Source organism: Microtus pennsylvanicus, unplaced genomic scaffold, assembly GCF_037038515.1.
Source record: "Microtus pennsylvanicus isolate mMicPen1 unplaced genomic scaffold, mMicPen1.hap1 Scaffold_51, whole genome shotgun sequence".
Lineage (NCBI taxonomy): Eukaryota > Metazoa > Chordata > Mammalia > Rodentia > Cricetidae > Microtus > Microtus pennsylvanicus.
This window is the reverse complement of record NW_027460985.1, coordinates 58,980-86,330: the sequence shown is the minus strand read 5'-3', so window position 1 is coordinate 86,330 and position 27,351 is coordinate 58,980. Positions and strand designations below refer to the sequence as shown.

Sequence of the window (27,351 nt, the reverse complement as noted above, 5' to 3'; positions counted from 1 at the left end):
CTGTCTTTATACAATTTTAGACTGTCTTAAGCATATTTTGTCCTAGTTCACTTACTACCTGAGTTTGTTTTAGTTTAACATTAACTGGGTGTGTGTCACAAAGACAGAAATTGTCCTTTAGACAACTTGCCGTAAGCCGTCACTGATTTCATCCTGAAATAGTGGACTTTTAGCGGTGTTGGTTTCTTTCGTGGACCCGAAGGCTTCGAGATTGAAAACATTATGAGTATCATGTGATAGCAGCATTCATGTCCTTGTTATTATGCTTTGAATTTTTTCCTTCTTTAGAATGTTTACATTCCCTATTGGTATTGACTCCATTTATAAGATTTGGATTTATTAGTAATATTGACTAATATATCTAAAGTCTTCATAAAATCGCTTAGATCAACTTTTAGAATTTCATTTAAGTTAACTCATGGTTTCTAAAGCAGCAGTGATTTTATTTAAGTCCTAGGAGACATAGAGCTATATCTGGACTCAGCTTTTAGTTGTCACATCTAGAAATGGGGATTTTGGTGATTGATCATTGGAAGGCAGAATCCTAAGATTCACAGGCAACTATAACATGGTTCTTTGGGCTATATATTTATAGTACTGAGAATTTAAAGTCCTGGTTTAGTGTAACAACGTTATTCAAAAGTAAATACTCTTTACGTATTAACATTGTTAGTAGATATCATACTGAACTTTATTTTGGACCTTTATTTTTGACAGACAGGCTACAAGGACATCTGTGTTGTCTAATGGACACAAACTTTGGGAAGTTGTGGTTTATAATCTGCTGGCTTGGGTTTCAGCCTGTCTCTCTTGTGCATGTTTACGTAGTGCAGCTTCACAGATGTTTAAAGAAAGACATCATAAATGCTTTTGTAGGTATTTAAAGTTAGGTACCAAACATCATGATTTAATCGTAAGTTTTTAGTACTTAGAAGCATGGTGTAAGGGTTTAAATTAAGCGTTGTCACACCCGAAGGCTATCTGCTTGCTTGTTAACACATGGGGTTTGGAGAGGCCGGAACATGCCAGAGCCTCTAACCTCATCACTGGAGTAGCTGGTTGATGGGACAACAGTTTGGTTGGCTGTTTGGAGATGGAGATTCGTGGGGGTATTTCTTTTTTTTAAATATTTATTTATTTATTATATACATATAAATATTTATTATTTATTATATTATTTTTATATACATATAAACACCAATAAATATAAATATTATTTATTTATTATTTATTATATTATTTTATATACATATACATATAAATATAAACAAATATTTATTATTTATTATTATTTATTTATTATATACAATATTCTGGTGCCCTGAAGAGGGCACCAGACCCCATGACAGATGGTTGTGAGCCACCATGTGGTTGCCAGGACTCGAACTCAGGTCCTCTGGAAGAGCAGGCAATGCTCTTAACCACTGAGCCATCTCTCCAGCCCCTCGTGGGGGTATTTCTGTGAAGTGATGCCTTGCTCTGGCTTCTTAGCTCTCAGTTACTACTGTCTGTTGGCTGAGTAAGCAGCCTTCTCTGCTATGTGCTTCACCCACTACTTTTTTGTCTTGTCTGAGGCCCATACTGTAAAGCCATCTGATCATGGCTCTCTGAAACCTTTAGTCATTTTAGGTTCCTGAAGGTATTTTGGTACAGGGATAAAAAACAAATAGCCATATTTTTCATTATCTTTAAAAAATTACAACCTTCACTCATGAGGCAGAGGCAGGGAGATCTCTGTGAGTTTGCTGCTAGCCTGGTCTACAGAGTGAGTTCTAGTACAGCCAGGGTTACACAGAGATACTCCACCTCAAAAACAATAATAACAAAAAATCCAAACAGACAAAACAACAACGACAAAAAAACCCCAACAAAACAAAAAGGTTCAATCTTGAATTTGGGAGTAGCTCAGTAATAAACACCTGACTTGCATGGGAGTGGCCCCAAGTCCCAACCCAGCAAAAAGGAAAAAGAAAAACGATAAATGAAAATTCCTAATGTAAAACTCATATATTTTAAAATGAGATGACTAAGAAAAATAATCTATAAAGAGGAATACAGGCCGTTTCATAATTTTGTTTAAACACACAGTGAACTTCGATTTTGTTTTTGTTTTTTTATTAAAAAAGCCTGGAACTTTTAAACACATGTATAGGGAAAGAAGGCCTTTTAAACATGTTTAAAGTTAGAAAGCCTTTTTTTTTAAAATAAGCCACAGTGGCAAAGTTCTTTAAAAATGTCTCTTTTTTCTGGTACAGAACTGAAAGGTCCAAATATAACTTTTCCCACATATGTGAAGAGTTCTAGCTTTTAGCATTCCCAGAAACAGCAGAGTTTAACATGAAAAATCATTTTATAGAATTTTGGAACAAGTGGGTTCTTGTCATGGACAGAGGCAAAACAGACTTAGAAATTGCTTGCAGTTGATGCTTTTAGGGTAAAACACTTCTAGACTTTAATTACATCATTTATGTCACCACTTTCTTGCCTCTAAGCTTTCCAGAAATTAGAAAAATGATGAATTTTGCTTTATCAAGGGTTGCTGTTTGCCTGTGACCTAGGTTTGGCTTCAGAATATCTGAGCTATAAGGGAAAGGGTTTATTACACTGGTCAGTGACTCTGTAATGGAACACATACAAGTAACACCATATTTTGGAAAAGAACAGGAAGTGCTCTCAGAGACTGGAAGAGTTTCTACTAAAATGCCAATATTCCAGACTAGAACCCTGTGTTCCCCTAGGGTGGAATGGTAGAGCTGGGAAGGGCTGTGCTGGCTTAGTCATTTGATTTCTGCTCATCTAGTTGGGGAACTGCTTGAGGCTTAGCTGGGCAATTCTAGCTATTGAGGGATTCTGGGCAAGCCTAACAATCAAGAACACCAGTGGGTAGTAGATTGTGAGCAAATAGGGAGCCAATAAAGAGCCACGAGAGTTGTTTTTTTTCTTCCCTAAATTGGTTTTTTTAAATATTTATTTATTTATTATATTATTTATTATATACATATAAATATTTATTATTTATTATATTATTTTTATATACATATAAACACCAATAAATATAAATATTATTTATTTATTATTTATTATATTATTTTATATACATATACATATAAATATAAACAAATATTTATTATTTATTATTATTTATTTATTATATACAATATTCTGGTGCCCTGAAGAGGGCACCAGACCCCATGACAGATGGCTGTGAGCCACCATGTGGTTGCCAGGACTCGAACTCGGGTCCTTTGGAAGAGCACACAATGCTCCTAACCACTGAGCCATCTCTCCAGCCGCCTCTTCCCTAAATTGTATAGTTGATTTCTACCTCCAGTTCTTATCCCACCTTCCTCTGAAGAGGTAACACTAACTACCAATATGGAATTGTGGTAACTGCTATTGTCTTGAATCCCAGCTAGGTGGTCCTAGCTATTGATGGACTCTGGGTGGCAATAATGAGCCCCAGTAGTAGGAAGTTTACAGGTTCTTTCAGTGTGGCCCCATATTTCGATATGGCACAAAAGCCATTAGCCCGGTCGGAGCTGATCACGTAGCTCTGCAGACAAGCTGTCTCTGCCCTGAACAAAAGCCAGGATGCCTGCTCCTAGCTTCTTTTGTTAAAATGTGGATTACCTGAGAAGAAATGTATGACTGAAGCTGATGACTTAAGAGTTCAGACGTTTGGTGCTTCCTTTCTTTTGTAATTTGGAAGGTGTCTTATAGAGATGCTAATTCAGGGCCTACCTGACTGCTAGATGCGGATGTGACTTGAGCCCCGGCACCTAGTAAAAAATCTGCCCCCTAGAGCTCAGGAAGGCAGTCTAACAGACAAAGAGCCTGTTCTACTCCCTGCTGTGCAGCGCAGCTTCAACTGAAAGAAAAAGCCAGATTTAAATTAAAGTAGCCTCTGAGGTAAGCAGGTTAAAATGCTTTTTCATTTCACAATTTTGCCTTTTTGTTAATAGTCTGCTGTTTGTAGGCAAGTGAATTTGTATCCAAGGTGGATTGATTTCAGTGCTGTGCCTCTAGTAAAGTTTAAAGTCAGAGATTGTGATGCATTCAGAAGTTCCTTGATTGTACAGGATTTTAAGATTGTTCAGGCTAGCCTGAGTTTTTGTCTTTTCTCACAAGGCTAAGGATTGTTTTTTCAAAGTCTGTGAAGAATTTTGTTACAAGTTTAATGGGCATTTGCATTAGATCCGTAGATTGCTTTCAATAACATTGTCAATTTTGCTATGATTGGTGCTATCTTTACAAGAGAATAGGAAATCTTTCAATTTTCTGATGGCTTAAATATCTTCCTTCAGAGATTTAAAGTTCTTGTTATACAAGTTTTTCAATTTGTGTGATTAGAGTTACTCAAATATTTATAATATTTATGAGTATCTCGTTCATGATATATGTAGAGGAGATTCATTTGAGTTGTTTTCAGATTCTGTGTATGATAAAGTAATTCTGCTATGAACATGGTTAAGCACATGTCCTTGTTGTATGGTTGAGCATCTTTTGTATATAGGCCCAGAAGAGATAGCTGAGTTTTAAAATGGTTTGTTGCCTAATTTTGTGAGAATTAAACAGCAGTGGAGGAGTTTCCTTTAAACATAAGTTGTGAGTTTTTAATCTTTGTCATGTTACAGAGATAAGAGTCTCAGAGTTGTTCTGATTTGCATTTCTCCAATGGTTAAGCATATTATATTTGGGCAATTTTTGAATGTTTCCAGTCATTTTAATTTCATATAAAGTTATGGTAAAGAAAATTATGAAATTATGAATAATTGGAGAGCTGGTACTGACCGGCTAAACATGCAATTACGAATTAGGAGAGCTGGTATTTACCGGCTAATTATGAAATTATCAATAATTGGGAAAGCTGGTTTTGACCTGCCAAACATGAAATTATGAAAATTGGGAGAGCTGGTTTTGACCGGCTAAACATGAAGTTACGGTATTAGAAAACTAAAGAACGGTATTGACTGATGATGTGTAAAAATCACGATTGTGAGTTGCTGCGGTTGAGATTTGGCTGAAAGAGAGATTGACTATGAATGTTGAGTTGATACGCATGCTGAGAAAGTAAACTCTGAATGATGTTCTGTACCAGCGGAGGAAACATTTTCAACTCAGGTGATTCTACTCTCCTTTAAGATAGGAGAATATAGTCTTTGGGAGCATAATTATACATGAAGCATTGTGATGCATCCTAACAAGTAATGGCTGATACACAGGGCCTAGAAAGTATATTTCTCTCCACTAATCTCTTTACAGAGGTCGGCAGTCAATGACGGGTGTGAGGCTTCTCCCCAGATGCCTAAGACAGGGGCTTGCATAAAAGATGCCTGCTCCAATGACGGGAAAATTTGGGTAAATGAGGACTTTGCCCAAGTCAGGCGCGACATATCTGTCTTGTTGCAGAAGCAAAGGGTTTATTAAAATTAATAAGAGGGTGGATTGTGGGCCCATATTTCGATATGGCACAAAAGCCATTAGCCCGGTCCGAGCTGATCATGTAGCAATGCAGAAAAGCTGCCTCTGCCCTTAACAAAAGCCAGGATGCCTGCTCCTAGCTTCTTTTGTTAAAATGTGGATTACCTGAGAAGAAATGTTTGACTGAAGCTGATGACTTAAGAGTTCAGAATGCTTTGCTCATTTAAAACATCTGGGTGATCAGAAAATTAAAACCAAACAGAAGCATTTCTTGTTTTCTGTGGGACCAGGCAGACCAGAAACAGGAAAAAGTGATAAGTAGGAGAGGGCTGTAAGGTCCAGGCTCTCTTCATCATAGCTTAGACTTTCAGTGGAGAGAGTCTTAGGTGGTGATAAGGCCTGAGTGAACAGTCTCTCTTTTAGCCTTATCACCTGGCTACAGGCTTCCTGGGATGCAGTTCCTCTCATTGTCCTATGGACTTCTATAGTGTTTGTTCCCTGAATGTAGCATTTTTGCCTAGTCACTATTTCTTTTAGTCTTCTCAGACTCCTACTTCTTTGAGTCTCTTGCCGGGCGACAGTATAGTAGACGCGTGCTGCCACCATGTGGCTAAATTGTGCAATGACACATTTTACAGTTCTGGATGGCTGGCTGTCAGGTCTTGAAGCTCAGCAATATACTCTTGAGCTCAGTGAAGCTTAGGGCAGTAATTGTCAGAGTTTTATCTGAATCGTACCCATGGAATTCCTGAATAATCTTACGATTTTTATGTATAAATTCTCTGGTGCTGAGCTACAAGAGCCAGTGTGGTTCATCTTCCCCTGGCTATGTGGTAGTTAGTGATCAGATGCAGATTTCTTTATATTCTTGCCTGGTCCTGCATCAGCCAGTGTGCTCCAGCATGATCTGAGTGGTCCTGCATGTTCTTTGTATCTCTTGGGCCGACTGGCACTCTCCTGACTGCATCTGTGCAGAGCACAGGGAGCGGGACTGTGCTTTGAAATATCCTTTATGAAATCAGCCCCGTGTAACACAGATTTGCCAAGGTCGGAGAGCCCTGGTCCCTCTAGCATCTTCCAGAAGTTTTGTACTTTGAACATTTAACATTTAGGTTTACTATCCATCTGTAGTTAATTCTGTGGAGCTTGTAAACAGTAGTTCCTTTATAGAGTAGCACTCCACTGTTACTGTGATAAGACTAGGATCGATGGTATAAATTCTTAGAAAATATTACATCACAAAGTAGAATTTATATAAGGGAGAGTTGCATCCCAAATCCTCCAAAGGTTAATGGTATGCTAACTGCACGTTAGAGATTAGTATAAGACATAAATGTTTGTTCCCTAGGATTAACCAGCTGCATTCCCAAAACAAAGGCGACAGCCCTGTTTTACAAACAGCAGAAACACCCATTCCTCCATTAAAAAACCATCCTTTTAATGCTGCTCAAGAGACCATGCCAGTGTCACAACCCCATTAAGTCCTGTTGTGCCATAAAGGTATATTAATTCTAGAACATTGGCATTTCTAGTCTTTATGAAAAGAAATTTTGAGTCAAGGTCTCCTATGTTGATTGAAGTCTATTTGAACCCTGTCTGTAGCCCCACAAGGCATTGCCCTTCTTGTCTTCTTGCCTAAACACTCTAAACCTTGGATTGCATGTCTGCAGCACCACAACATTCTGAAATTGCCAGTTTGAGTACATAGTGGACTGTCCATTGCAGAACAGAGAAAGGATTTGTTTATGGAGCCTGGCTTCTCCATTCAGACCAGAAGAGGAGGAACACTGCTCTGAGAAGAGATAATAGCCAGGTCACAGACTGAACTTGAAGGCAGTGAGCTGCAGGGGTCTCCATTTTAAAGAAGGACTGGCTGATGGGGCATGATGAGTGACTTTCTCTATAATTTCCCTGCATGTATTAATTCCTTCCATGTGAGTGAAGACAGACAGAATTCGTGGGTGTGCAATTTAGGGAGGGGAGCTTGAACGACTGAGTATTCAGTTTCCAATGAGCAGATCTATGCAGATATGTACAATCCTGATTGATAAAGTTAAGTCAGCTGAGATGTTTGAGAAACAGACAATTGAATGCAACTCCATGTGTTAGATTACAGCACTCAGTGACTAACATTTTACATGGAAGCTGAGCAACCTCTTCCATTGCTGGTCTGGGTCCTCAGAACCCAAGACTTTTCACAGAAGGGTGAAAACTATGGTTATCAGTTCCAACACCACTGTGGACTTTGTTTAAAATGTTCTTGGTTTACCCAATGTTTCTCTTGTGCAACATTGTCTGATTAGCCCCTTTCTGAATTTGTATACTTCCTTTTAAAACCCAACCCATTGATTTACATTAGCAAGAGACTTGCTGTTGAATTTGACTTAGTTCTACAGTCAATCTGGGATAGGTCTGATTAGCAGCCATTGCTGGGACCTTCTGCTCACCTGATTCTGACACTCAGACCTCACTAACCAATCAGAGCCTCCACCAGTCAAATGGATGGGTTCTTCAGGGAGCAAGGACTCCCGGTTTATCGCTTCCTGAAGAAATCACAGTCTCTCTTGTGCACTGTGTCTTGGGTTCCCTTGTGGGGAGAGAGTTTGTCAGCTGTACCATGGTGAATGAGGGGTTGCTCTCCACAGATGGGCCAAGGTGAGTAAGGGGCCAATGTCCCCAGGGGGGAGAAGTGGCTGGGCTTCATGCACATGGCTGCTCTTCCCACGGTTTTTATTTTTATTTTTATTTTTGGTTTTTTGAGACAAGGTTTCCCTGTGGTTTTGGATCCTGTCCTGGAAGTAGCTCTTGTAGACCAGGCTGGACTCGAACTCAGATCCGCCTGCCTCTGGCTCCCGAGTGCTGGGAGTTTGCAGTGGCTGTGCTTGGCAGGTCAGGGGCCACTGTCCACCTGCTGAGGAGTGCGGCTGATCTGTACAGTCCTCCCCTGATTGGTTGGGAGCCAGTGGACAAAGAGTTTAGTGTGTTCCTGCCTTATCCTAAGTAAGTAGTCCTAAGTGATCCTTGCAACTCTCCATGGCAGTCTCTGAATAACTTCACTGCCTGGGCTCTGTCTGCACTGAGCAGAGCATTGGCAGCTGCAAATGGTGGTGGCTGTAGTGCTTATTTTGCCGCATGTGGAGAGATATCACCATATTTTCCAAACTCGGAGACCACAGTATCTTCAGAAGTTCTTCACTTTTAACATTTATGTTTAGGATCCATTTGTAGTTAATTTTGTGGAGCTTGTAAACGGTTTCTCCTGTGTAGAGTAGCACTCCACTGCTAAATTGAAGTAGAGCATAATTGATAGTAGCATTAATGGTATAAGGATTTACCAGTTCTTAGGAGACATTAAGTCACACAGTAGAATTTAAGTAAGGGAGGGGTGCATCCCAAATTCCCCAAAGATAAGTAGTATGCTAACCATGCCTGTTAGATATTAGTATCATGAGATGCAAATGTTTGTTCACCAAGATTAATAAGCCATTAAGGTACATTCCTATAACAAATGAGACAACCATGATTTACAACCAGCCAAAAGACCCACTTCTCAGTCAAAGACCTCTAACATGGTGCTCAAGGGGCCATTATAGGCTCACAACCTGTGTGCCATGAAAGTATAATAATTCTAGAACAGCTGCATTTTTCAGTTTTTAGAAATGCTGAGTTAACTTTTAAATTAAGGGATGTACATGACTTTTTTATTGTGCATTGTCCCATACCCTGTCTTGACATGCAAAACTGTCAGTATCAAGGGATTACAGAACTTCAATAAAGAACACCAGAAAGTGGCAGACAGAAACAATAGGCTAAATGCAAACCCTAGTTTCACTGAAAACCCCTGTTATTGGAAATGGTAACAACAAACAAAGCAATTAGTACCTGAGCTTTACCTCAAGGTTATAAAAATTCTTTTGTTCATGCATAATGCTTGCTTCTTGCTATAAATAGGGTAGTTTGTAAATCTCCCATCACCACTGATATAGAAATCCAATCTCAGGTGGTGATCAGATATAACTGATAAGCTTTGTGTGCCCCATGGAGGTTTTTTCCTTTTTTTCTGGAATCAACTTTGCTTCTGGTTTAATAGATTTTAGTGGTCTGCCCCCTCCTCAATAATTGCATGCCACCTGGACATAACAATAGTAAGCAAAATGTTGTCTAAGTGACCCTAACAGACATCCTATTCTTTATCATAATAGAATGATATCCTTTTATTTTTTTTTCTTTTTCTTTTTTATTTTTTGGTTTTTCGAGACAGGGCTTCTCTGGCTTTGGAGCCTGTCCTGGAACTAGCTCTGTAGACCAGACTGGTCTCAAACTCACAGAGAACCACCTGCCTCTGCGAGTGCAGGGATTAAAGGCGTGCGCCACCATTGCCTGGCTGAATGATATCCTTTTAGTAGTCACAATATCTTCTACAAAATTAAAACCTCAGAAGGCTTCAAGTGAATCTCTCCAAAGAATGTGGTGTACTGGATGAGTTATCGTCATTGATTTCTGGTAGTTTGATTTTGATTAGAATCCTGCCATTTCTGTTTAAGAAATTATAGTCTATATTTGTAGGCTATGTCTTTATGTCTCATTTTTTGAGTGCTGCAATCTATATTGTTAGTTTTATTATCATCTGATTGTTCCTCTGGAAAATGATCGGCCTTCAACAATTTTGTATCTAGAAAATTTCATGTTAAAAGTTCCTTATGTTTTCGTTGGTTTGAGAAGTTTCTGTGGAGAGTTGGTTTTAGTTTTTTTTATTTATTGTTCTTAGAGGCCTTCCTCTTTCCATTCCCTGACATTTCTGTGTTTTCCAGTTGCTGTTTGGGCTTTGGCTGTTTAAGTGATTGGATGTGATTAATACATTTACTTTCGATCTTTAAAACCTCCTTGTATATTATTGCCTTTTTCCTAATTAGCCTCACCTGTCCACATGACATTGCCTAGGGTTATCTGAAGAAGCATCAGTTGAGGGTGTGCATAGATGAGAACATCTAATTGCTGCATCTGAGAGAAATTGTATTGATTTAAAGTGTGGGAAGGCTCTTCCACTGAGTTGACAATATCTCTAAGCAAGTGGACCTGCAGAAGAGAACTAGCTTAGACAAACGAGAAAGGTAGGAAGCAATGTTTCCCCATGTATTGTCTTCATTTATTAGCTTGAGTTTCCACCCTAAGCTCCCACAAGGATGGACTGTGATCTAGGGATATCAACCAGATAAATCTCATTATCTAAGTTGCTTTTGGATAGAGTTTAATCACAACAATGGAGAAGAAAATTGGAACAAAAATGGTACCTCAAATGTACTTTTATTACTGCAAAGGACTTGAAATTTTTAGGTCTGCCCTTGCTATCCTGAATGGAATTGTTTTATTGTTGTTTTGTTATTTAGCCCAGGGAGGCAACTGATGCATAGCAGCTTTCCTCCCAGCCTCTGTATGCTGGAGTTACATGTCATGTACTCCCATTGACAAAGAGCCAAATATTTGAATTTTTTATACATGGTCGTTACTTGTGCAGCTGGCACTACTTTCTCTTGACACAGTGGCTAGTTATTTTCATTTGCTTTTCTTTGAAAATAGTAAAGCTCATAAACCCTATATAAGACCAGAAACAGACAAGTACTTTCTCACCCTATCTCAGAGCTTTTTCAACATTAGCTTTAATTCTTTACCAAGTATCTATATCTTAGGTGCCTTCTGGATACCAAAGAATTTTAAGGCTTCATTATTTCCACACACATTTCTAAATCAGAAAGAGAAATGTGAACCCTATGAGTTTTTATTGAATGCTTTAGGATTAGCAAGGTACAGAGAGGATTTGGCTTGTCCCATTACCCTGTAATGAAGATTACTTATCTGGTTTATAATTTAAATCCCTTCCTAACTTTTACTCTTTATGGTCCCTGTTCTGGTACCACCTTTCAACATCTACTGCATTGTGGTCCCTTGGTATGGTTGTCTTGTAAATCAGTACACAGTGATGCATAGTATGAACAACTGCACAATAAGATTTATTTACTATGCCGTTTTATACATACTAAAAAGTGATACCTCAACTCTGAAACCTCTGTACTCATGTACGTGTGTACTCTTGCTTCTCCTTCCTAGAAACAATACCTCAATTAATCAGTAATAAAAGTGAAAATAAGTACAAAGATACAATGCAAAAAGTATACAGAAGCAAAGCACTCCTTTTTAACTGGTACAGTGTGAGCAACTGCGCTCAAAAACAAATTCTTTATCCATGGTATAGATTCTGAGAGAACATGTGAGAAATAGGCAGAGTTTGCTTGTTTTCTCATGCAACCGTTTCCCGACTTTGTCTCATTTATACCACGAGTAGCCTGCACTCTAAGGTAGTTTGGTGCATTCATTATTTTCCTTTTTTTTTGATTTTTATTTGTGGTAAAAGGAGTATTAATATGCATAGTAAAATTATTAATATGTATATTAATAGTAAATAATTAATAATAAATTAATTATTAATAATTAATTATTAATAAGTAAATAATAGTAAAATTATTAATATGTATATTAATAGTAAATAATTAATAATAAATTAATTATTAATAATTAATTATTAATAAGTAAATAATAGTGAAACTATTAATATGTATAGTAATAGTAAAAGTATGAATTTTCCGCATTTGAAACAAACTGATACATCATCAGAAATAGAAAGGCATAAGAATGATTGCAATAAGCATACCAACAGAGGTATGATTAATCCCTTGTGTGAATCCGTTAGGGTCTCATTTTCCATATTATCCTGTCAATGCATCATCATAAATGTGTGCAATGGTAGAAGAATCTGAATCAGGATACGATTAGGAAAAGCAAGTCCTATATCCTCACACAAGTGCTCAATGAGAGACCGAGAAGCAGCATTGCCCAAACGATGAGGTTGAATAATTTTCTATTCATGTTAAAAATCATTATGAGCTTTATCAGTAATGCCAATCGTTATCGAATTCCAATTCCAAGGCAAAGTAATACGTTCTTGCACAGATAAATATTTCTTTGCTTAAGTCCATCCATCTCTGTCTGCGGTCGAGCATGGATTTGAGCTTGTGGAGTCCAGTTCTTGATAAACTTTATCCTGTTGCCCTACAAAATGCTTTGTTTGCAGGGATGTACGTAAAGCAATACCAGTCACAGACAATGGTACCTTTAAAATTAGCCGACTTATTTTTGCTGGAAGGGCAAGCTGTTTGAAAGATGGTCCTCCAGTGAGGCGCGGGGTAACCCTTGGTGGAGCTCAGCGCAGCACTTGTGCTGTCCCCGTGTTTGGGATCCCACTGTACCTTCTGAGCATGGCTGTGGTTCTGACTTGCTCCAGGTTGGCTTTTCTGATTTCACTTACGGCAAAAATCACTCGAAATCAAGAGGGGCGATCCAGCATAGCAGGTATCAATCTTGGCTTCATCTTGGACCATATTGGACACTTTGAAAAGTATAGGTGACTGGCCCCACCCACCCCTTAGATATTATGATGTGCATGGTTGGGGTGTGACTTGAGCGTTTAAAGTTTTGGATGTTCCTCAGATGATTTCAGTGTGTAGACAAAATGGAAAAGTAGCTGTGTTTAAAGAATTTTCCACATTTGGTCGACAGCAGGGTGAATCAAGATGAATCTCACCTGCCTTCTCCCTGAAGAGGATAACTAGGGTCAGGGGAAGCGACAGCAGAGGCCTATTAGAAATTAGTAGTCCTGGCACAACAACTACGCATCACTCAGAAGGACCACTTATATTCTTATATTCTAAATTCATTTTCTCCATGTCACAGTTGATGAAACCTAAGAAGCATGCATGCCAGGGTTACGGATTTTTAACAGGCCTTAGTTGATGCTTTCTCTTTTACCATTCACCTCCAAAGGAAGTAAGGTAGCTATTCTGAGGAGTCCTCAAAGTGCCCGAGTTTCTCCATTACTTTTAGCAAATGATACCCTTGCTCTGTCTACAGGACAACATAATTAAAATTGTCTTCTATATAATTTAGCAGTAGAAGGGACTACATCACACTTTGAAGTGAGATTTGGTTTTAAAGACTAAAAGAAGAGAGTAAGAAACCTGTAGGTGTGCCAGTAAAATGAAGAAAACATCATTGAGAGGACCACATTACTTTCATATGCATATCAGAATATACATTTAGAGCAATTTAGTTCATTGAGCTCTTTCTTCCTTAAAATATCTTTTACAAATTTAAGATTAATTTTGAAATAATGATAAAATTGTTTCTCAGTCATCAAGAGTCTCCTCCCCCATTTCCTTGCTCATCATCTTCATCTCTTAACAGTATTTTGCCTCACCTGAAGAAAGTCTTAAAAATGCATTGCTGGCTCTATGCATGTTCATTAAGCCCGTGTGAGTGAAAGAACCTGAAAAGTGGCTCAGTGGATATGTGTCTCCTTAGTTTAGTGATCAAAGTCAGTAGCTGGGAAGTTACAAATGAATCTTATAGTGCACTTAAATACTTAGTAGCCTGGCTCCTAGAGATACTTGTGTCATGGTCTTCAGAATCTTCCAGCAAAATTATGCCTGACACCCACTGCCACCTCCAAGTGCTGCGATTAAAGGCATACACCACCATGCCTTGCCTACTTTATTTTTTTGACTCTGAATAGACCATGTGGAGATTCATAAGGCTATGTCTTCCTCCTCCTCCTCTTTCCCCTTCTTCCCCTTTTCCTCCTCTTCCTTCCTCCAGCCCCTAACTCCCTTCTCCTCTTCCAGGTGCCCAGGCACGTTGACATCAGAGTTACATCTCATGCCTGCCCTGCTTATTGTTTATCTGTCCTTCAGATATGACCCATTTCCCTCAAGTCGTCTCATTCTTGGAAGGCCTGTCTGTCTGTCTTTCATTTTTGGACGGACACTTGTTTTCTGAACTTTTGTTACTTGTGTGAGTGCTGAATCTAAGTCACTGTCGTTATTGCTTGCCTAAACTTAGGGCTAAACTGTGCTGTTATATCCATGGAAGATTAAGGATGCAGGAGAGGAGAATTGAAGGACCCCAGAGGCTGGGGAACCACTGCTTGGATGAGCCTGTTAATGGGATGCTATACTCATTTTGCCCCAGTTTGTTTGCAGACGTCAACCGTCTTTCAGTTTGAAACCCTTCCACTAGCCTTATAGTTGCAGTTTATTTATTTGGACAAGAGTCTCATTGTTGTAGTTCTGGCTGACCTGGAACTAAGATACACCTTCTTCTGCCTCCCAAATATTGGGTTTGAGATATATATGACCACTCTTGGCTATATTTGATTTTATTTGCTACATAGGAGTTATAGCATGGGGTATTGTGAGCTATCTCAATGCATGTACACAGTGTTAATGATCATGTCACGGTAACTGGTGTGTCTATCACCTCCAATATTTTTTTGTTTGTGCCAGGAACTTTCAAAATCCTCTCTGCTATTGACTTGGAAACATTTCACTAAATTTTTGTTAACTGTAATCATTGTACTACTGTGTGGAACAGTAGAAGTTGTTCCGCATAATCCCCTGAGATTACAAAACCTGAATGATTTTGCCCCTGGAAATAAGAATAGGAGCCTGGTAGTGGTAGTGCATGCCTTTAATCCAAGCACTTGGGAGGCAGAGGCAGGTGGATCTCTGTGAGTTTGAGGCCAACCTGGTCTACAGAGCAAGTTCCAGGACAGGCAAAAAAAAAAAAAAAAAAAAAAAAAAAAAGAAAGAAAGCCGGGCGGTGGTGGCGCACGCCTTTAATTCCAGCACTCGGGAGGCAGAGGCAGTCTCTGTGAGTTCAAGACCAGCCTGGTCTACAAAGCTAGTTCCAGGATAGGCTCCAAAGCCACAGAGAAACCGTGTCTCGAAAAACCAAAAAAAAAAAAAAAGAAAGAAAATAAGAATAAGTGCGGCAGGTGAGTGTAGCTCAGTGGTAGAGGGCTGCTTTACAAGATTACAGCTTGTGGTTCAAAGCCCATGGGTCATGACCTCCTGGGGCTGAATGACCCTTTCACAGGGGACACATCTCAGATATCCCACATATCAGATATTTTCTTCACAATCCTTAACAGTAGCAAAATTGTAGTTATGAAGTAGCAATGATGTAGCATGAATTCTAATTCTTATTAATAATAAAAACTGAGAGTCAGATACTGGGTGTTAATGCTGAAGATCAGAGAAGCAGAGTGCCAGCCACTAGAGAGTTTTTACTTCTACCAGTGCACAAACCGAGGGGCAATCCTGTCCTCAGACTGCATCTCCAGACTGTATCTGTCTCCACTAAACCTTCAGACTGCAGTGCTCTTGACTCCTCCCTCTTTATAGTCCTGTCTAGTCCTATCTACCTCCCTAGTGCTGGGATTAAAGGTGTGAGCCCCCACTCCCTGGGTTCTAGTGGTTTAGCTTTGCACTACGATCTTCAGACAAGCTCTGTTTGTTAAAACACAAACAAAATAACCGTACACAGTGAAATATGGTTTGGGGTCACCACAGCGTAAGGAACTACATTAAAGGGTCCCAGCTTTAAGAAGGTGGAGAGCCACTGCTCTAGAGCACCACCACCAATAGTGGTAAAACAATCTACATGAAAATCTAGCATACAAATGATAGAGATTGCTAACTGCATTGCAATTTAAAGATATTTATAAATATAAAGATGATATGCAAAGGTTCCATACTGCAATGCTATCCAAGCACAGTGGCTGTGAAAGAACTGGCCAACCTTCACGACCTGTGAACATGTAAGTTATCAGGATAAAGCTGCAGGCAATGTTTGTACTAACTTAACTGCTATTCACGGATCCCTTCAGTGCTTAATGCTATGTTGGTGTGCAGAATTGATGCAATGCCCTTCAGAATGCCATGCACTGAGCCAGCTATATAGCTAACTGACTTCTATTCCTAGTAAGTGAATATTCTCTGCCCATAACTTGCTGTGAGCATCTCTTTAAATTAGGTATTATCTTATTTTCCCAACTAATTCCTGTCCAAGTTACATACCTTGCACCTAAAGAGTTAGAGCTTTTGGCGGGAGTTTGTGTGGCTGTGCTTCATTTAGAGGTAGTTATTTAGATGTATTTCACAATGGGGTGATGCATACATTTTATCATAAAAACCAACACAAAATTAAAATTCCCATTGTGAACTCTAAGGATATCTTACCCTTGACCAGGTGTGGAGAACTGAGGGCAGGCCACGGATCTCTTAGTTTACACTAGTGCATGAGAACTATTTTTGGTCTCCTCATTAGTAGAATTTCTGTTTTCACATTTAGCTAATTTTTTAGGTCTTAAGACAAACTTCTGTGGTGTCGTTTTATTTGTATTTTTATTTTTATTTTTATTTTTTTATTTTTTTTTATTTTTTTTTATTTGTATTTTTAAAAATAAAGCTTGGAAAAGTAAAACAGCCACACTGTCCAGTCTTACTGACTATGCAGCAAATGACACATACTTTAATCCCAGTAGTTACAATGACACACACCTTTAATCCCAGTAGCCACACTAGTTTACCATAGAAACCAAACAGTCGTGGTGCATACCCTTAATCCCAGAATTAGAGATGATTATAAAATGGGAGGAGACAGCTCTCAGTCACAGTCTCATTCTGAGACTTCCTGGAGGCAGAATCACTATTTTCGGACTGAGGTTAAGGTCAGAGCCAGTGACTGACTGCTTTCCTTTTCTGGTCTTCAGGTTGAACCCTAATACCTGTCTCTGAGTTTTTATTAATCATGCTCCCACTCCTCTATCTATATGTGGAAACCTCAGTATATAGACATACCTTTCTTCATATCTGCGTCCACCGTAGCTTCTCTGCACTTTTCCTGGTGGAAAGCATCATAAACCCAACAGTTGGATGTATCTTCAGGAGAGAAAACTGTGCTTAGCTTTCAGATGTGTGGAAAATGTGGTCATAGGGGGCTGGAGAGATGGCTCAGTGGTTAGAGCACTGCCTGCTCTTCCAAAGGTCCTGAGTTCGAGTCCCGGCAACCGCATGGTGGCTCACAACCATCTGTAATGAGGTCTCGTGCCCTCTTCTGGCCTGCAGGCATACACACAGACATAACATTGTATACATAATAAATAAATAAATATAAAAAAAGAAAATGTGGTCATAGAGGTCACCCACCTTATTTTGTGTCCACCGCAGATGGAAGTGACAGGGAAGCTCCTTGGGCCTGACACAGAGGTACAGTGCACATAGTACCCCAGCTGGAGCAGGAGATTTTGTGTTACCTTGATGATTCCCATAATTTTTACTTTAGCCAGTGCACAGTTTGGGTTAGAAAACCCAATTAAATCATTTTACACAGTAAACTAATAAAACAGTCTTACTTTTTCCCACTCTGTATTTTTCTTGCAGCTATGTGGGGTACTCATCTTCTGATGGAAATGAGCACTTTAGTATACAATGCACTCAGAAGCTCACCCACGTTAGGTTTCACTAAGAGCACATATAACTGAATGTGGTTTTCCTCGGTTGCATTCTTTTTGGGAAAATTTTCCTTAGATTTTGAAATTAGGAAAGCATTGAAATTCCTAAGATTTACCAGTATTAAGCATTAAGTGCCTTTCCATGTTTTCTTCTGCATTCCCTTGTTTAAGTGTGATGAATGCATGTCTATCAATATGTCCGTCATTTTCTCCAGAAGTGAAGAGCCTGTGTTTCAGGCTTAATCAGGTTTTGTTTTTCTCATAAGGTTGTCTGCTTGCTCCTTCTACCATAAGAAGTAAAACCATGGGCTCCAGATTTCATGTCACAGATTTTGACTTGAATGTCAGGATTATTTATAAATTAGTTAGTGACCTAAATAATTAAATTTTAGCAAATGTGAGAACGATATTGACTTACACAAGTAGTCTAATACTGCTGGTGTATGAATTTCCTACTTTGTAAATCATATGTAGCTCTCCCACAGCCAGCATCACTCTCAATAGTGGAAAACTTCAAAGCTTTTAATTTAAAAGGAGGAGGAGATACTCACGCTCATCCCATAAGCAACTGAGGGCCCCAGGAAGAACAGATTTTTAGAAAGGCAAAGGTGTTGGAAGAAGTGTCTAGGTCAGAATTTCTCGACTAGTGGGTTGTGATTCCTTTGGAAGTTGGACAACTCTTTTTCAGGGGTTGTCTAAGTGTCTACGACCACTGGAAAACACAAATAATTTACTTATGACTCAACACTAGCAAAATCAGTTATGAAGTAGCAATGAAAATAATTTTATGGTTGGGAGTCAACACAGCATGAGGAACTATATTAAAGGGCCACAGCATTAGGAAAGTTGGGAACCACTCATCTATGTCCTAGATGATAACTAGGGTTTGTTTTCAAAGCAACTAGGGAAAGTAAAAACCTTACATTTGCTTTGATAACCTGTCTACCAGTGACTGTTTCAGCTGGACCAGGGTGAGGCTTGGATGTGCTGAAGGAACAAGATCACCTAATTTATAATATATATATATATATAATATTTATAATATATATTATATAATTATATATATAATTATATATATAATTATTATATATATAAATATATAATATTTATAATATATATAATATTTATAATATAAATATATATATAATTATATATATAAATATTTATAATATATATATATATATATATAACTTCTTTACTAACTAGAGAATGATGAGAAACCAATAGCTTGTAAGCTCAGTGTGCAGGAAACTGTATGTGCACATGCACACCATGGAAGTGTGAAGCTCTATTCTGTGGACACCTTGACTCAGAACTTTCCAAATTATAGAACTGTTCTACATGTTTCTAGTAGGAACATTATGATGGGAAAGGGGAGACAGGGAAGGAAGGAGTTAACCACCTCTAACTGCACAATCACACGAAGGGCTTGCTCTTCTGCTTGTTTCTGTTCTTCCAAGCCCATGCAGAGAAGGAAATTAAAACAGGAGTTGAAAAGCGTGTGTCCTGGGTGGTTTGTCAGCTGCGCAAGGTCTGGTTGATCAAAGGAGATGGACATAGAAAATCTGCGCATTTTCTTTTTATCTGTTTTTTTTATCTTTAAGAAGACTTTACCACTGACTTAATATATCCCTGTCTTAAGAAACAACTATCTTCTCTTGCTAAGGTTATTTTTATATAGTCTTCTATTACACATTTTGAGTCAGAACATTCATCAAGTTTTCATCAAAAATAAAAATGGCAAGAATTTTTTTGATATGACTTGTACTTTTTCTGTAAAATTCAATGGTAGCACCATCATATTTTTCTCACTAATACATGTGCATTGCATGGCTTTATTAATTTTATAACTTTTTGTGCAGGAGCCTTTGGGCATCTCTGAGGTTCTCTACTAATCAGGTCCTGGAGAACATTTTGATAATAGTCAATATTGACATTATTAGCTTATCCTCAGGCTTTCTTTTTCATTATTTTGGTTAAAACATTTATGACTCATCTGATATAATTACTATATCAAGAATGAATCTATTTGTACTAAGTATATAAAATAATGTGTTCTTTGTGATTATATCTCAGAGAAAACCTTAGCATGTAACCTTCCGTGTCAAAAAGTCAGTACCAAAATAATTGAGTAAGTTATATATTTCTTGGAAAAGTACCATCTTTTCAGTAGGAATTATAGAAATTTTGGAATGTAAAAAATTTATATATTGATAAACGATAGGCAAGCAGTATAGCCTCTGTGCCCTTCTTAATTAAACAAAAGCCTGATTAAGCTTTGTGAGAAATGACTGTATCATTTTAGCTTAATATCTGCTCCCATTTAAGAAGATATAGAAAAAGTTTTCCACTTGAAGTTTTAGTTTTATTTTAAATTTATATTCCTCTAGAGAAAACAGTGCCAGCAGTATGCTGCGTTGAGGAGCCAAGCCTTTCACTTCACAGGGCTTCAGTAGTTGAACGGATGATACTACAACTGAAGATGATAAGTCCACCGTGTAAGGATGTAGTGATTGCTGTTTGAATGAAATTAGAAGGATTTTAATTTTTATGAATATATTCGTTTCAATTATTTCAACCAGAATGAACTATCTATGTTTATTTCTGAGACAGGGTCTCACTGTGGAGCCTAGATGAGCCTTAAACTCCTTGCATAGCCTAAAGTATCCTTAAACTTGGTGCCAATCTTTCTACCTTAACCTCTGCTCCTAGGACTGCAAGCTTGAGCTACCTAATACCCAGTACAATCCCTCTCTCTTTGTAGTAACAGTTCAGGCTGAGTTCAAGCTGGCCTTGAACTCAGATCTTTCCACTTTAGCCTTCAAAGTAGCTACGATTACAGGATTCTACCATATCACCATGGCTGGCTAGGATGAGCTTTTATGAAGAATAAATTAGTTTGCATTTGGAATCATGAAGTACTTTGTAATTTAGTTACTTGATTTATTTAATTCTGCAGCTAACGATCCTGAGAATCAAAGTGTGGAGCAATGACTTATCAAAGGTGAGACATTTGGGTAAAATAAAACCCAGGTCTCACTCTTCATTTCTGGGCCTAGTGCTTTTCACATTATATGTGTAATTTTCTGAAAACCAACCTAGGTGCTTTGGAAGAAAGGGAGGTGGGGGGATGTTAAAGGAAAGGGGTATTAGACTGCACCCCCTTTCTGTGACCACAAGTTTAGGAGTTACAGGTTTCCAGAAGCCATTGTTTAGACATAACGCATCCAGGCTTACTATGGCCAATGCTCAGAGATCTGATATTGTGCTAATAAAATTGTTATTTGCTTTTTAGGAGAGAGTTACTTCTGCACCTCCAATGAACCATTTTGTAATGTTGATCACACCAAAAATGTTAATCCAAACTGGTCTGTGAACATCCAGGGAGGTACAACCCGAGCTTTGGTCATAGCCTCTGCGAAAGCGAAGTGAAAGAAAGCAAGGGCTTCATCAAACCCCCAAGTTAGTGACTGTGATTCAAAGTGGAGGGAAGCCTAGGAAGGCCATGCGGATCCTTCTCAATAAACCATTAAACTTGATTCAGGCGTGGTCAAGAGGCTGTGTACCCTGAATGGAAAGCAGGTAGGTGGCTTCCCACAGCTCGCCATCTTGCCTTCTTTGAGTTTACATGTTAATTATCTTTGCTGGTGTTTGCTGATGTCCTATACGGTCTGGAACTTGCTGTATAGAACAGGCCAAGCTTGAACTTGGACTCCGCTGCCTTCCCAAATGCTAGGATTAGAGGCATGCAGCATGTCCAGCTATTTATGTGCAGGATTAGAGGCATGCAGCATGTCCAGCTATTTATGTGCAGGATTAGAGGCTTGCAGCATGTCCAGCTCCTTGTGTTCAGGATTAGGGGCTTGCAGCATGTCCAGCTCCTTGTGTGCAGGATTAGAGGCTTGCAGCATGTCCAGCTATTTATGTGCAGGATTAGAGGCTTGCAGCATGTCCAGCTATTTATGTGCAGGATTAGGGGCTTGCAGCATGTCCAGCTCCTTGTGTTCAGGATTAGAGGCATGCAGCATGTCCAGCTCCTTGTGTGCAGGATTAGAGGCTTGCAGCATGTCCAGCTCCTTGTGTGCAGGATTAGAGGCTTGCAGCATGTCCGGCTCCTTGTGTGCAGGATTAGAGGCTTGCAGCATGTCCGGCTCCTTGTGTGCAGGATTAGAGGTGTAGAGCATGTCCAGCTCCTTGTGTGCAGGATTAGAGGCTTGCAGCATGTCCAGCTATTTATGTGCAGGATTAGGGGCTTGCAGCATGTCCAGCTATTTATGTGCAGGATTAGGGGCTTGCAGCATGTCCAGCTCCTTGTGTGCAGGATTAGGGGCTTGCAGCATGTCCAGCTATTTATGTGCAGGATTAGGGGCATGCAGCATGTCCAGCTATTTATGTGCAGGATTAGGGGCTTGCAGCATGTCCAGCTCCTTGTGTTCAGGATTAGAGGCTTGCAGCATGTCCGGCTCCTTGTGTGCAGGATTAGAGGTGTAGAGCATGTCCAGCTCCTTGTGTGCAGGATTAGAGGCTTGCAGCATGTCCAGCTCCTTGTGTTCAGGATTAGGGGCTTGTAGCATGTCCAGCTATTTTTGTGCAGGATTAGAGGCTTGCAGCATGTCAAGCTATTTATGTGCAGGATTAGAGGCTTGCAGCATGTCCAGCTATTTATGTGCAGGATTAGGGGCTTGCAGCATGTCCAGCTCCTTGTGTTCAGGATTAGAGGCATGCAGCATGTCCAGCTCCTTGTGTGCAGGATTAGAGGCTTGCAGCATGTCCGGCTCCTTGTGTGCAGGATTAGAGGCTTGCAGCATGTCCGGCTCCTTGTGTGCAGGATTAGAGGCTTGCAGCATGTCCGGCTCCTTGTGTTCAGGATTAGAGGCTTGCAGCATGTCCAGCTCCTTGTGTTCAGGATTAGGGGCTTGTAGCATGTCCAGCTATTTTTGTGCAGGATTAGAGGCTTGCAGCATGTCCTGCTCCTTGTGTGCAGGATTAGAGGCATGCAGCATGTCCAGCTCCTTGTGTGCAGGATTAGGGGCTTGCAGCATGTCCAGCTACTTGTGTGTAGGATTAGGGGCTTGCAGCATGTCCAGCTACTTGTGTGCAGGATTAGGGGCTTGCAGCATGTCCAGCTCTTTATGTGCAGGATTAGGGGCTTGCAGCATGTCCAGCTACTTGTGTTCAGGATTAGAGGCTTGCAGCATGTCCAGCTATTTATGTGCAGGATTAGAGGCATGCAGCATGTCCAGCTATTTATGTGCAGGATTAGGGGCTTGCAGCATGTCCAGCTACTTGTGTTCAGGATTAGAGGCTTGCAGCATGTCCAGCTATTTATGTGCAGGATTAGGGGCTTGCAGCATGTCCAGCTCCTTGTGTGCAGCATTAGGGGCTTGCAGCATGTCCAGCTACTTGTGTGCAGGATTAGAGGTGTAGATCATGTCCAGCTCCTCCTGCTGCTGCAGTTATATCAACAACAGAATGTCGTGGTCTCCTGGAATTGGTCCTTGAAGATTTACACAAGGACTATATGTGTGAATTAGCCTTTAGCAAGAAAGATGTAAGGGCCTCCCATTTTTTCCAGCTATCTTAGAATTCTCGTACTCCTCATTTTTTAGAAGGAAAGATGTCAATTTCCAAGGAAAAGGATAAGTTGAGTGGTGTCGTGTGCTAAACAGGAAGTTATCCAGAAATAATTATCAATTAGTGTTTAGTGGTTTGTGCCATGGGACAATGGTCTGGACCCTGTCACTTGTATTTTAAATAAATGCTGTTTGACCAGTAACCAGGCAGGAAGTATAGGCAGGGCAACCAGGCAGGAAGTAGAGGTGAAACAACAAGAATTCTGAGAAGAGGGAAGTTTCAGTCTGCAGTCTTCCTCCAGACACAGAGGAAGCCAGACACAGCAAGCAAGATGTGATTGCCTTGTCAAGAAAGGTACCAAGCCACATGGCTAACACAGACAAGTCTTATGGGCTAATATAAGTTATAAGAGTTAATAAGAATCCTGAACTACTAGGCCAGTCCGTTTATAATTAATGTAGGTCTCTATGTGTTTACTTGGAACTAAGTAGATGTGTGACCTGGTAGGACACAAACCTCAGTCAACAGAATGATGTGCCAATGTGGGGCTGACTAAATCCACTTTAAAGCCTTAAAGAGCTTGGGAAGTTATTCTAGATAGAAAAGAATAGAGTTAAACACAGCTGATAGCAGCACTTTCTCAGGTAGGCTCTGCTTGCTAGAGGCAAGCTTCCTGGGGTTGGAGAGATGGCTCAGTGGTTAGAGCATTGCCTGCTCTTCCAAAGGTCCTGAGTTCGAGTCCTAGCAAACACAAGGTGGCTCACAGCCATCTGTAATGGGGTCTGGTGCCCTCTTGTGGCCTGCAGGCATACACACAGACAGAATATTGTATACATAATAAATAAATAAATATTTGACAAAAAAAAAAGAGAGGCTTTCTGACTCAGCTTTAGCTGCAAACCTTAAATGGTATTGATGAAAAGCTGACTGCATGCTTTTTGGTGGTGGTAGAGACCTTTAAACACCATACATTTGTGGCAATAAATATGACTCCAGCCAGTACTTCTGCCATGAGGCAAGACTCTCAGAATAAAGCTAAGGAATGGGCTGGAACCAGCAGTCAAAGCCATGGCTTTAATCCTAGCCATATTGCTGTACACGTGTTAAGGGCTGACCACTTGGGATTGGATAACCTATCTGGATGCTCGTTCTTGGGAAAAACTGATTCGCCCTCTGTCAGCCACAGTGAGTTGTGCTTAGCTCTTCTCTCCATCGAGGGGTGGGGCTTTGTCAAATTAAAATTCTAATTACATTAAATTTAAATGAAATTTAAAGTTCTAATTGAATTAAGATCAAATCAAATTAAATTCTAATTACGTTAAATAAAAATTAAATCAAGGTTCTAATGACAATGAAATCAAATCAAAAATTCTAATTACGTTAAATTAATTTTTATTTAGTGGAATTAGAATTTTAATTTCATTTGATTTCTTTTGTAATGAGAATTTTAATTTAAGTTCTAATTACAATAAAATCAAATCAAAAATTTTAATTAAATTAAAATTAAAGTTCTAATTGCATTAAAATCAAATTAAAATTCTAATTACATTAAATAAAAATTACTAAAGTTCTAATTGCATCAAAATGAAATTAAAATTCTGATTACATTAAATTAAAATTAAAGTTTTATCTCCCTCATGCGCATTGGCATGTCGACTGGTGGCATCACTATGCAAGTCTTGTTTAGGTAACTGTATTGTTGAGATTTCACAGGTACAGTTTTTCTGTCATGTGTAGAAGATACTAGCAACAAGTGTCCTGGGTCATCTGGTTCTTCCCATCTTCCTCCTCTTCCATGTTTTTTCTGGGCCTTAGGAGTAGGAGTTACATTGTAGGAAAACCAGTTGGGGCTGAGCACCTGTGGTCACATATTCTCTCCATGTGGACCTGTTGTATATCTCTATAATGTTCTCTACTACAAAAGAAGGGTTTTCTTGTGGAGGGGTTGAGAGTTACGCTTATCTTTGGGTATAAGAGTAAGCATTTAGAGTATTGTTAGAAAGTATATTGATTTTGGCAATTGTTGGTTCTCCCCTAGGGTCTCGAACCTCTCTAGCCATAGATATTGGCTAAGTTTATAGTACTGGGTGTGCATTCCCTCCTATTGAGTAGACCTTAAGTTCTATTAGACAGATGTTGGTCATTCCCGTGATAAAGTGCCCTTGTGTTGTTATTGTACCATGGGGGTATCTTGTCAGAAAGGTATCACTGAGGTTCCTAAGTTTTTTTTTTAAATATTTATTTATATATTTATTATGTATACAATATTCTAATTTTATATTTAATTATTTATGTATTATATACACAATATTCTAATTTTTATATTGATTTATTATGGATACAATATTCTGATTTTTATATTTACTTATGATGTATACGTTATTCTGATTTTTATATTTATTTATTATGTATACGATATTCTGTCCGCGTGCATGTCTGCAGGCCAGCAGATGGCACCAGACCTCATTACAGATGGTTCTGAGCCACATGTGGTTGGTAGGACTCGAACTCAGGACCTTTGGAAGAGCAGGCAATGCTCTAACCACTGAGCCATCTCTCCAGCCCCCAAGGTTCCTAAGTTTTATAGCTGGGTAGGAATGTTGATTTCTCTTTTCCTTTGGCAGCTTGCATAGCATCTTCAGGTACTACTCGAGCTAGGCCTCGGGAAGGAGGCTTGCAGGTCAGTTCCAACTCTATTTCCCCGAGGTCTATGTCTGAAATGTGTAGCATCTTTAACAAAGGCACTGAAACTATATCAATAGCTATGTCAAAATGGAAGAGAATTTTCCAATAATAAAAATATTGGGAAAGTTACAGTAAGTAAGGTTTTTTGGACTGTATAAACACTAAATTTCTGGATGTCAAGCAGCAGTTTTATGTTGAGGTATAGCAACTTAATATTAGGGGATCCTGGAAAAGTGACTAAAAGTTTGTACAGTTTGAAGCACAGACAAATGCAGTCACCTTTAAAATGTGTAAACTCGTGATGAAACATTTGAGTACTGAGACTGTGACTCAGTGTAGAGTATTTGTTTAGTATGGGTGAGACACGGGCTTTGTTCCTGATATCCCCCAACAGTCCTTCGGTCTTCCTTTTGGTGCTTAAATTGATTTTCTTTTACGCGACCCCAGTATGACCCTGGTCTGACCTGTGTGTGACCCCAGTCTGACCTCTGTGTGACCCCAGTCTGACCTCTGTATGACCCCAGTCTGACCTGTGTGACCCCAGTCTGACCCCAGTATGACCCCAGTCTGACCTCTGTGTGACCCAAGTCTGACCTGTGTGACCCCAGTCTGACCTGTGTGACCCCAGTCTGACCTGTGTGTGACCCCAGTCTGACCCCCGTGTGACCCCAGTCTGACCCCCGTGTGACCCCAGTCTGACCTGTGTGACCCCAGTCTGACCTGTGTACCCCAGTCTGACCTGTGTGACCCCAGTCTGACCTGTGTGACCCCAGTCTGACCTGTGTGACCCCAGTCTGACCCGTGTGTGACCCCAGTCTGACCCCCGTGTGACCCCAGTCTGACCTGTGTGACCCCAGTCTGACCTGTGTGACCCCAGTCTGACCTGTGTGACCCCAGTCTGACCTCTGTGTGACCCCAGTCTGTCCATTATTGAGAGAGGAGTGCTTCAGTCTCCTACTCTTACTGCGTGTGTAGCTATAAGGTCCTTAGTTCCCAGGGGAGGAGGGGAAGCACTATGGCACAGAGGCTGAGAGGATTTAGAATAGTCAGAAATGGCTTCAGGATTGTCTTAAAGTCTTACATTAGCTAGTCCCTTCTCTGGCTTGCCCATAGGCTCGTGCTTCGCTGGTACTTTTATCTAACCTAGAGCCTCCTCCCTAGGAATGGTATTGCCTACAGCGGACCGGGACCTCTTTTGTGAATTAATAATCAGGGAAACCACACACACATGTGTCCAAAGACCAACCTCTTCATCTGATGTAGGCAGT

At 39.7% G+C, this 27,351-nt stretch overlaps 1 protein-coding gene across 11 annotated transcripts in view; it reads left to right on the top strand.

Moving 5' to 3' along the window:
• Positions 1–27,351, top strand: part of LOC142842305 (serine/threonine-protein kinase DCLK2-like) — a 220,459-nt gene that overhangs the window by 153,710 nt on the left and 39,398 nt on the right. For 10 of the 11 annotated variants that reach the window (XR_012909284.1, XR_012909286.1, XR_012909287.1 and 7 more), the window contains one exon: positions 21,120–21,406. The gene's annotated coding sequence lies outside the window, so the exon portion shown is untranslated. Of the gene's footprint in view, positions 1–20,783; positions 20,829–21,119; positions 21,407–27,351 lie in introns of all 11 variants that reach the window. The other variant, XM_075959118.1, reaches the window with a different exon arrangement.